At 43.2% G+C, this 12,026-nt stretch overlaps 1 protein-coding gene across 5 annotated transcripts in view; it reads left to right on the top strand.

Annotated features, from left to right (window-relative positions):
• PIP5K1B (phosphatidylinositol-4-phosphate 5-kinase type 1 beta) overlaps positions 1-12,026 on the top strand; it is a 353,976-nt gene that overhangs the window by 55,431 nt on the left and 286,519 nt on the right. For all 5 annotated transcript variants that reach the window (XR_005456606.1, XR_005456604.1, XR_005456605.1 and 2 more), the window contains 2 exons: positions 2,765-2,883; positions 4,693-4,851. The gene's annotated coding sequence lies outside the window, so the exon portion shown is untranslated. The remainder of the gene's footprint in view (positions 1-2,764; positions 2,884-4,692; positions 4,852-12,026) is intronic.

Below are 12,026 nucleotides of genomic sequence, written 5' to 3'. Positions count from 1 at the left end.
TTCCCAAGCGCTTAGTACAGTGCTCTGCACATAGTAAGCGCTCAATAAATATGATTGATGATGATGATGATGATGATCACTGTTGAAAGACATCTTACCTCCTGTCATCCCTTCTCTGCCACATCCAATACTCGATTTTATGTTCATTAATTAGAACTACAACTTCATTTATCTAAGTGCAACTTATCTGGATAGTATTTGGAATTTGGCTTTTGTATATGCATGGCTTCAGAATATTCATCAGATAGTGCTGTAGCCATGGGCTTAGTTGTATTTTTCCCCTTCCAGATTGACCTTTGCATAATCCAGGCCTATGCCATTCTACAGATCACTGGCTTTTCAGGCCCTCTGCCATTGGCTTCTACCTTTGAGCACAAACACTTCATCAGAGAGGGAATTAGGGAAAGAGAGATGTCTGGGAGGGGGATAAAAAATGACTATATGAGGATTAGGGGGTCTGGGAAATGGAAAAGAAATGATGTCCAACAAAATGCCTAATGCCAAAGGGTGAGTGCCAATGGCCAGAGCCTAGTAGAGTCCTGCCCCTGCCTGGGGACTGGGAAGATCTTGTCAAAAATGGGGTGGACCCAAAGCATCCGGTCCAGTTCCAAATGATTCCCCGTCCATTCTGGGGGTCTTCTGAGAACTGCTGACTTGAGATGAAACTCATCTTGAGATGAAATTTGAGATGAAACTTGAGAAGCACTGTGGCTCAGTGGAAAGAGCCCGGGCTTGGGAGTCAGAGGTCATGGGTTCTAATCCCGGCTCCGCCACTTGTCAGCTGTGTGACTTTGGGCAAGTCACTTAACTTCTCTGTACCTCAGTTACCTCATCTGTAAAATGGAGATTAAGACTGTGAGGCCCATGTGGGACAACCTGATCACCTTGTATCCTCCCAGCACTTAGAACAGTGCTTTACACATAGTAAACACTTAACAAATGCCATCATCATCATCATTATTATTATTATTATGAAGCTGGTTCGATGAGAGAGTTGTCACAATCAGGTGCCTACTTCATACAGACAACTTGAAAGTTGACACAACATTTTTTTTTTAATGTGCCAGGCACTGTACTAAGCAGGGGGTTAGATACAAGATAATTGGTTGAGACACAGTCTCTGTCCCACATAGGACTCACAGACTCAATCTCCATTTTACAGATGAGGGAACTGAGGCACAAAGAAGTTAAGTGACTTAACCAAATTCACACAGCAGACAAAAGGAAGAGTTGGGATTAGAACCAGGTTCTCTGACTCCAAGGCCCCTGTTCTGTCCACTAGGCCATGCTGGTTCTCATATTCAATTCTGCCATAACACATGGTTTCACTATATGATTTGGCTAGAGCTCTGGTAGGGAATAAGTTCTTCCAACATTTCAGCTCTGTTTTGGGTACAGTATGACATGGAAATGGTTAGAGGAAATGGTTGTGTACATACATGTGGGGTTGAATACTGTGAGTACTACAGTACTAGACTGTGAGCTCTTTGTGGGCAGGGATTGCCACTCTTTATTGCTGTATTGTACTTTCCCAAACTCTTAGTACACACAGTAAATGCTTAATAAATACAATTGAATGAATGAATGAATACAACTCAAGTAGCATACTTGCAGTATACTACCACGCAAGTTTTCCTCAATGTGGGTTTTGCAAGGATGCAACCCCTGCATTATAGAACTGGGTGTATTTTTGGTTGAAAGAAGGGACTAACTTTACTGGCAAATCCCTTGTTCCGCCTTTGCTTGAAATTCCTGAAAAGAAATGCTTAGTTTCTGTTCAATCTCAGTCATGAATTGTCATTTTCGATTCATGAATCATCGCATGCACATTTACATCAGCCTTACAAATATGTTCAAAAATAGACCAGCTTGAAAACATTTTAACGGTCTGCAAACACTTCACCAAGGCCTTCCCTATTATGTGACAGTGATTCACTGATGTCAGTGAGCATTAGTTCCTGGAAAATCTAGAGTGGTGTGGTAGTATAGGTATAGAGGGATTTTTTTGAAGTCGTTATTACAATTTTATTTAATTGTAGCCTGAATTTTGTTTTTCAGGTTTTTCTCAAACTGTGGGCCTAGGTTAATTTAAGTGGAAGATATATATGGACAAATAATTTATTTTTCCTTGGCTAAAGAACTGGGAACAGATAATTATATTTTCCAACTAATACTCATTTGTTGAATGAAGAGATAAAACAACCAGAAGTATAAATCTAATACGATCTAATTATACACAGTTCTGGGTTTGCTTTATTTGTACTGCAGGGAATCCAGAGGCTTAATTTCCAGGCAAAATTCCCCTGTGTGATTCATAAGAAATAGCAGTTGGATTTGCACTTATTTTTAAAGTATCAACAGGTGATGCTTGCTAACAAGGAAACTACAGGGAATTATCTCATAGAATAATCATGATTAGAAGCCGTCCCTAATGAATACCTAATTGAGAACATAGTCAGAATGATGCTTATAATCATTTACATAATAGTATGCACATAAGCATAGTCTCAAAATAATAAGATGAATCTCATTACATGTTCTAATGTGAAGCCTCTGCACATGAAAGTAATCATGATGTATTCAAAAGCCCTCTTCATAATGTTGTGATTTGTGTTTTCTGCAAATCTGATACCCAGGTGAATAATTTAATTCTAAACTCTTCCTTAAATTCCTTATGCCAGAGCTTTACTGTTTTTGTTCTTCTGTTTAGAATAAAAAGGCACCAAATCACCTTCCCTCCCACCTTTTGATATCTCATTTCCAGCTTCTTCTCATGTCCACTCAAACAAGGTAGCAGCTATAAGAAAAAATGGTCTGAAACTGACTTCCGAGGAAACCAAACTCAAAAGTCCTTCTTTGTGAAATGATTTTACAAGATTAAAGGTGAGCTGAAAGACTTAAATGTGCCAAGACCCGGGGCGAAATGATTATTTATTTTTCTTCACAGATTAGTTACATGAAATAACGCTCCATCAATCAAGATAGTTTTTCTTTTGGGTTATGCCCTTGCGGGGTAAGGGAGAGTGAACTAGCATAAATACACTCTGACATGACAGATACATCTTGCCTCCTCTCCCGTACCCAGAGGCATGGCAGTAGAGCCTATGGCCCCATTTTCTGTTGACATTATTTGAAGCCACCTGAAATGTCCTCTAAAGAAGCACAGGAGATAGGGTGATTTCCCCTATCAATAATTTGTTTTAGTGCCTGACTCCCCTACTAGGCTGTAAGCAGGGATTGTGTCTAGCAACTCTGTTATTATTGGAGCATTTAGTAAGGTGCTTCACACACAGTAAAAGCTCAGTAAATTCCACTGATTGATAGCTAGATTGTCAGGGGATGAAGGGGGAGGGGTGTGTGCGTGGGGGGGGGGGGCAGGTTGCGGAGGGGTAGGGATCAGGAAATTCACTTTTCCAGGATTCCCTACACATGGCTGGCACTAGAGGCATGCGGGGCTTGTGGCAAGTGACTTGAGGTGGGGCTAGGTAAGGAGGGAGGGCTTACATAGAAGAACTATTTATTAGTGCAGCAGTTCCATTTGGGCTGGAAAGTGGCCCTGGAACTATTGGTTCCAGGGGGTTATTCGGCCTCACACACTGTGATTCTGCAATTCATCAGGTGACTTCAGCCCATAGCAATTATTCCAATTCATCCTACCCTTGGGAGGGGCCCCACCTGGCATCTTGATCTCTGACTCCTTAGGCACAGAAAACGTGTGCATGGGAAGGTCCTGCTGCAGGAATTAGTGAGTTTCTGAAGTAATTTCTCAGTTCATCGCTGTTAGGGGTGGGTAAGGAATGTAGTAGTGGAGAGAGCACAGGCCTGGGAGTCAGAAGGGCATGGGTTCTAATCCTGGCTCCACGACTTGTCTGCTGTGTGACCTTGGGCAAATCACTTCACTTCCCTGGGCCTCAGTTACCTCATCTGTAAAATGGGGGTTGAGACTGGGAGCCCCAGTCGGGACAGGGACTGTGTCCAACCCCATTTGCTTGTATCCACCCCAGTGCTTAGTACAGCGCCTGGCACATAGTAAGTGCTTAACAAATACTATAATTATTAGTATTATTATTATTTGGACAGAAGGGTTGCACTGGTTCCTTTGGTAAGCTAACTCTCTTTCCTGGGGCAAATGGGCCAACTCAGAGCTATTCATTGTACAGTCACTCATATGACTTCATTCAGAGCCAACTCTTGATAGTTCAGAGGTTAATTCTCCAGGTTGTGGATTCTTCATACCCTTTGGAAGTAAGAGAGACTTCTCTTTCAACATACCAGGTAGTTCATGAGGGTGCAAAATGTTTATCAAGAGATACTTGCAGGAGCCTATTTAGGGATGTGCCCATTCACAGGGACCTTCAAACCAAGATTAGGCCAAGCGGAGATCATAAAGTCCAATCCTAGATGACAGCATCGGGTGGTTCAGGAAGGGCTTCCCAAAAGAGGTCAGTTCTAGGGAAGTCTTTACCAGAGGAAAAAAGGGTCCTTTAGGGAAGGGTTGAACCCATCACAGTGGGAGACCCAGAGTCTCTGACAAATCACTGACCTGGGACACTGTTGTCTCTGGGAAGTGTTGAAATCAAGGTAGGGAGAGAAGAAGATGTGGCATTTTGAATTGGGTGGGGTGGGGGAGAAGGGATGGGATGGGGTTTTCTTGAAATAAAGAATTAATTGGAGGAAATATTTTTTCCACAGACTGATGACCACCTGGGAAAATTCCTAAGAACTAACTTTAATTGAAAAAGAAAACACTGGTAGTCTGCAAATTTCCTGAACCCCTCTAAGTCTGTTTCCATCCCAAGATGGATGGTAGAGTCTTCTGCCCTCTCCTTAGCCATTCATTGTAGTTCTCAGGTAAGTGCACCCAGAAAATGAGATTAGAAAAATAGGTATCTTTGGTATCCTCAGTCCCATGGCAGGCTCTCCCTTTTCCCTGTTTGTCTCCCCCCATTAGAGAAGCAGCATGGTGTAGTGGATAGAGCAAAGACCTGGGAGTAAAATGGTCTAATGGTTCTAATCCCGACTCCTCCACTTGTCTGCTGTGTGGCCTTGGACAAGTCACTTCACTTCTCTGTGCCTTGGTTTCTTCATCTGTAAAATGGGGATTAAGATTGTGAACCCTATGTGGGATGGGGGCTGTCCAACCCGATTTGCCTGTATCCACCCTAGCACTTAGTACAGTGCCTAGCACACAGTAAGCGCTTAACAAATACCATTATTACTAATTATAATTATTAGTGTGTAAGCTCCTTGTGGTCAGGGAATGTGTCATTTCTTTATAATGGTCCTTCCGAGTACCTGGTACTGTGCACTCCTCCCCTCCCAGAACTCTTGGCCATCTAGGCTGTTGAGGTAATTGTTGCCTCTGCCATCTCTCAGGCACAGCCCTGAAAGCAGCTCCTCGTGGGCAGGGAATGTTACCAACTCTATTGCATGGTACTCTTCCAAGCGCTTAGTACAGTGCTCTGCACACAGTAAGTGCTCAATCAATATGACTGACTGATTGACTGGTACAGAAGGGAAAATGCTAAATTAAGGAGCAAGGTGAGGAGCTAAGTGATGGCAAACTGGAAAGAATGTCAGAACAAATGGCATTAGGGGAAATTGATAAAAAGATATTAAAGAATTTGGAGAAGTTGTGTTCAGCCTTAAAAGTATCCTTGGCATAAATAAAACAACCACACAATCATTTTGTTTGTCTTATGCATTGGGAATCTTTTATGTTGTTTGGAAAATCCTAAAGCAATTGTTGAAAGAAATACAGTGTAGAGAAAATTAGCATTGCCAAATGAAATGAGGAGCTTTAACAGGGCTTTTTATACCTAGTATACAGTAGAGCTGTTCTAATCCAATATTTTCTGCCCAGGACCCCATTTTCAAGGGTGACCAAATTTTATGTATCTTTTCCCTCTCACCAGTTTTCTCTTTCTTAATGCTCTAGAGTCAGTATTTCAGGCAGTACAGATAGCAAATGCATCAGCACAGCAAGTGACCATCTTTACATACACACTAAATGAAAAGAATATTCACTCCCATCTCTGAGCTGATGTGTATGGTCTTGATCTCTCTCTTTCTTTCTCCCTCCCTCCCTCCTCCTTGCTTGCTCTGACATTTACTAAGTGCTTATAATGTGCAAGGAAAGTACTGAACTAAGTGCTGGGAAAAGAGGCAAGGCTATTGATTCTGGCATGGTCCCTAGTCCACAGGGGGCAGACAGTCTAGGGACCCTGGGGTGAAAGAGAAGGATAGCAATGCAAGGAAAGAATACTGGGGTAAATTCACTAGAAAACAACAATTGAACAAGAACAACAGCGTTTCACTGCTGGAGGTCACAGTCCTTGGTCTCCTTGCCGTTCTGGGCACGGCAGCCTGTGGTCCAAATGTTGACTAGCCCAGTCTCCTCCTTCAGCCACTCTCTCCTACACCAGGGGGTAGGGCTCTGTGATGTGATGGTGGCCAACAAGGTAAGTGCAGGGAGGAGGGGCTTGGTCCTCTCTGAACAACAAAAACAAAAATATGTTTTTAGTCTCAATGAAACTTCACTCTTAATTTTTGGTTTCACTTTTGCTGGTATCAGAGCTCAACCAGTCAATTGGGAATAGAGGGCCTCTAGTTTGGTTTACATCAAAAAATGGAGTGTAGAATAGAGGAAATTACAGATTTGCTAATTACAGGAAATATCAAGTTTTTTTGTGCTCCCAGCCACCCTTATGGGCAGGTGGAAGTTTGATTCCTGAGACATTTTTGTGAATGTTTTGTAATTATGGAGGTGGTACAGAATCCTGGGAACTGAAATAAGTAGGGAGTTAGTAGAGTAGGAGGTACTTGGAAAGAGGCATGGTGTAGTGGAAATAATTTTGGTTTGGGATTGAGAAGCAGCATGGCGTAGTGGCTAGAGCATGGGCCTGGGAGTCAGAAGGTCGTGGGTTCTAATCCTGGCTCTGCCACTTGTCTGCTGTGTGACCTTGGGTAAGTCACTTCACTTCTCTGGGCCTCAGTTACCTCATCTGTAAAATGGGGAATGAGACTGTGAGCCCCACAGGGGACAGGGACTGTGTCCAGCCCAATTTGCTTGTATCCACCCCAGTGCTTAGTACAGTGTCTGGCACATAGTAAGCATTTAAAAAAACATAATTATTATCATTATTATAATTAACCCTGCTTCTCTTTCCCCTTTGTTCTTAACTCCACCTCGGCCTCAATTCAAGGATGGGTACCCTGGAGAGGCTGGCTTTCCTCTACCCAAAATAATAATAACAATAGTAATTATTATTATTATGGTATCTGTTAAGTGCTTACTACATGCAAGGCACTGTACTAAGCACTGGGGTAGATACAAGCAAATCAAGTTGGACACGGTCCCTGTCCCAAGTGGGGCTCACAGTCTCAATCCCCATTTTACAGATGAGGTAACTGAGGCCCAGAGAAGTAAAGCGACTTGCCCAAGGTCACACAGCAGATAAGTGACTGCTCTCTCATTCACCCCTCACATCCAGTCCGTCACCAAAACCTGCCGGTCTCACCTCCGCAACATCGCAAAGATCCACCCTTTCCTCTCCATCCAAATCGCTACCTTGCCAGTTCAATCTCTCATCCTATCCTGACTGGATTACTGCATCAGCCTCCGTTCTGATCTCCCATCCTCCTATCTCTCCCCACTTCAGTCTATTCTTCATGCTGCTGCCCGGATCATCTTTGAGCAAAAACGCTCTGGGCATGTTACTCCCCTCTTCAAAAATCTCCAGTGGCTACCAGTCAACCCACGCATCAAGCAAAAACTCCTCACTCTCAACTTCAAGGCTCTCCATCACCTCACCCCCTCCTACCTCACTTCTCTTCTCTCCTTCTACAGCCCAGGCCACACCCTCCACTCCTCTGCCGCTAACCTCCTCACTGTACCTTGTTCTCGCCTGTCCCGCTGTCGACCCCTGGCCCACATCCTCTCCCTGGCCTGGAATGTCCTCCCTCCGCACATCCACCAAGCTAGCTCTCTTCCTCCCTTCAAAGCCCTACTGAGAGCTCACCTCCTCCAGGAGGCCTTCCCAGACTGAGCCCCCTTTTTCCTCTCCTCCTCCCCATCCCCCCATCCTACCTCCTTCCCCTCCTCACAGCACCTGAATATATGTTTGTACAGATTTATTACTCTATTTATTTTACTTGTACATATCTACTATTCTATTTATTCTGTTAATGATGTGCATCTAGCTTTATTTCTATTTATTCTGATGATTTTGACACCTGTCCACGTGTTTTGTTTTTTTGTCTGTCTCCCCCTTCTAGACTGTGAGCCCATTGTTGGGTAGGGACCATCTCTATATGTTGCCAACTTGTACTTCCCAAGCGCTTGTACAGTGGTGTGCACACAGCAAGCGCTCAATAAATATGATTGAATGAATGAAGTGGCGGAGCCAGTATTAGAACCCATGACCTTCTGACTCCCAGGACCGTGCTCTATCCACTATGCCATGCTGCTTCAATGCTGCTTTAATTGCGGTGCAGGGAATGTGTCTATATATTGTTATATTGTACTCTCCCAAGCACTTAGTACGGTGCTCTGTACACTGCGAGCGCTCCATAAATATGATTGAATAAAGGAAGGAAGTGGTGAATTATGGTAAACAGTCAAAAGTCATATTAATGTTTGCCTCCCCCTCTAGACTGTCAGCTTGTTATGGGCAGGGAGCGTGTCTACTAATTCTGTCTGCACACAGTAAGTACTCAGTAATAATAATAATAATAATGTTGGTATTTGTTAAGTGCTTACTATGTGCCAAGCACTGTTCAGGATACAAGGTGATCAGGTTGTCCCACAGGGGGCTCACACAATTTTAATCCTCGTTTTACAGATGAGGTAACTGAGGCCCAGAGAAGTGAAGTGACTTGCCCAAAGTCACACAGCTGACAATTGGCAGAGCCGGGACTTGAACCCATGACCTCTGAGTCCAAAGCCCAGGCTTTTTCCACTGAGCCACACTGCTTCAGTTAAGCACTTACTACGTGTCAAGCACTGTTCTAAGCTCTGGGAAAGATACAAGAAAATCAGGTCAGACACAGTTCCTGTCCCACATGGGGCTCACAACCTAAGGAGGAGGGAGAACAAGTTTTGAACAGGTATTGAATCCCCATTTTACAGATGAGGAAACTGAGACACAGACTTGCCCGAGGTCACACAGCAAGCAATTAGCAGATCTAGGGTTAGAACACAGGTCCTCTGACTTCCAGTCTTGTGCTCTTTCCACTAGGCAACTCTGGCTTTTCATAAAAATGCCTGTGGAAAATGAGATTACAATTTCTAGCACTGTGGCCCTGGCCTTCTCCACCCACAACAAACTAGGTGAAAATGAAGTGCATGTTAAAGAAATAAATGAAAATGAATGAGTCCCTAAATCAAACATAGTTTGTCTGTAAAACTAAGAACTGTGTATACCATTTCAATGCTTTTCAGAGAATACACATATAATACAGCCAGAATACTTCATTGGTCTCAAAAAACTAAGATGGATTATAGATATACAATTCTCCGGGTTCGAAGAAGACACCAATGATGGTGAAATTCACCTATGAATGCATGTGTGTCTGCAAAGGATAATGCGGTATCCACAGTCCCAGGTTAATTACTTTACAGCTAAGTAATCTTTAATCTGCATGCCATGTGACATGCTACTAAGAGCAAGTAAGAAGTAATCACATTTTAAATCCAGCCACGTTGGCCCTTTATTCACTGAATAATTTTATAGATCTCTTTAAAAATCTGAAGACCTAATGGGTAGAAGGGAAAAATTGGAGCTCTCCATTTTGTGGCTGTGAATGATCGGTTAGGAGAGATAAAACTGATTAGTAAAAGAAACCCAAATCTCTGCTGAATTAGATTTACACAGGTCAGTTTTGTAGCAGGGACATGGTGGGTCAATAATGATAATAATAACAATTGTGGTATGTGTTAAGTGTTTACTACATGTCAAGAACTGGGGTAGATAGATGATAATCAGGTTGGACACAGTCCCTGTCCTAAATGGAGCTCACAGTCTAAGGGAAAAGGAAAACAGGTATTTAATCCCCATTTTACAGATGAGAAAATGGAGGCACAGTGAATTGAATGACTTGCCCAAGATCACCCAGCACATAAGTGCTGGACCTAGGATTAGAAACTGGGTCTCTTGACTCCTAAATCCTGTGCTCGTTCCACTGGGCCACACTGCTTCTCATGAAGAAGCATGCTTGCAAAACTCATCAGTTCTTGAAAATGACTCCCAATTCCTTAATCAGTCAATCAGTGGTATTTACTGAGCACTGTACTAAACATTTGGGAGGGTACACCAGAAGTAAAAGACATGGTCCTTGCCCTCAGGACGCTTACAATCTACTAGGAGGGACAGGCAGACCAAAATCATATGCAAATAGAGGGAGCTGGAGGAAGAAAAAGGATATAATAATGTGGTCTAGTGAAAAGAGCACAGGATTGGGAATCAGGAAACCTGGGTTTTAATCCCAGCTCCGCGATTTACCACAAGTCACTTAACTTCTATGAGCATCAGTTAAGTGCTTAGAACAGTGCTGTGCATACAGTAAGCACTCAAACGATACCACTGAGAAGCAGAGTGGCTTAGTGGATAGAGCATGGGCCTGGGAGTCAGAAAGACCTGGACTCTAATCCCGCTGTACCACGTCTGCTGTGTGACCTTGGGTGAATCACTAAACTTCTCTGGGCCTCAGTTGTAAAATGGGGATTAAGAGTGTGAGCTCCATGTGGAACAGGGACTGTGTCCAACCCAATTATGTTGTATTTACCCCAGCACTTAGAACAGTGCTTGGCAAATAGTAGGTGTTTAATAAGTACTATTATTATTAATAATAATAATAACAATTTTCTCATCAGGTTGGATACTGTCCCTGTCCCCCATGGAGCTCCCAGTCTTTATCCCCGTTTTAAGGATGAGGCAACTGAGGCACGGACAAGTTAAGAATTGGGGTAATAATAATAATGATGGTATTTGTTAAACGCTTACTATGTGCCAAGCACTGTTAATCAGATTCTAATCTGAATCCGAATCAGATTAGAATTAGAATGAGAGAAGCAGAATGGCCTAGCAAATAGACTACAGGCCTGGGAGTCGGAAGGACCTGGGTTCTAATCCCAGCTCCGCCACGTCTGCTGTGCGATCTTGAACAAGTCAATTAACTTCTTTGTGCCTCAGTTACCTCTTTGTAAAATGAGGACTAAGATTGTGAACCTATGTGGGACAGGGACTGTGTCCACCCTGATTAGCTTGTATCTACCCCAGTGCTTATACAGTGACTGGCACATAGTAAGCATTTAACAAATATAAAAAAGTGGCTTGCCCAAGGTCACACAGCAGACAAGTAGTGAATCCGGGATTAGAACCCAGGCTTTCTGGTTCCCAGGCCCGTGCACTATCCACTAGGCCATGCCACTAGGCCACACAGCTTCTCCAATTCTAATTCTAATCTGATTCAGATTCTGAATCTAATATGATTATCAGTATCCACCCCAGTGTTTAGCACAGGCCACACCCTTCCCCATTTTCACAGTCCCCCTAAAGCTTTTCGTCTTCCAAGAAGGAATTAATCAATGAATCATATTTTTTGAGCACTTACTGTGTGCAGAGCACTGTACGAAGCACTTGGGAGAGCACAATATAGCTGGGAAGAGTACAATACAATACAGTTGGTAGACATGATCCCTGCCCACAGTGAGTTTAGAGTTTACAAGGGGAGACAGACTGTAAACGCACCGTGGACAGGGAATGTGTCTGCCAACTCCCTCTGTAAACTGTAAGCTCATTGTAGGCAGGGATCATGTCTGTCAACTCCATTGTATTATACTCTTCCAAGCACCTAAGTACAGTGCCCTGTAATCAATCAATCCATCGATGGTGTTTGTTGAATGCTTACTGTGTACTAAGCCCTTCAGGCAGTAAAACCGAGTTGGTAGAAGTATTCCCTGCTCACAAGGAACTTACAGTCTACAAGGGCAGGCATACATATACAGAAATTATGGATCTGTAGGT

The sequence above is a fragment of the Tachyglossus aculeatus genome, chromosome X4 (assembly GCF_015852505.1).
Source record: "Tachyglossus aculeatus isolate mTacAcu1 chromosome X4, mTacAcu1.pri, whole genome shotgun sequence".
Lineage (NCBI taxonomy): Eukaryota > Metazoa > Chordata > Mammalia > Monotremata > Tachyglossidae > Tachyglossus > Tachyglossus aculeatus.
Note: the sequence above shows the minus strand (reverse complement) of the source record. Positions and strands in the feature narration are given on the sequence as shown.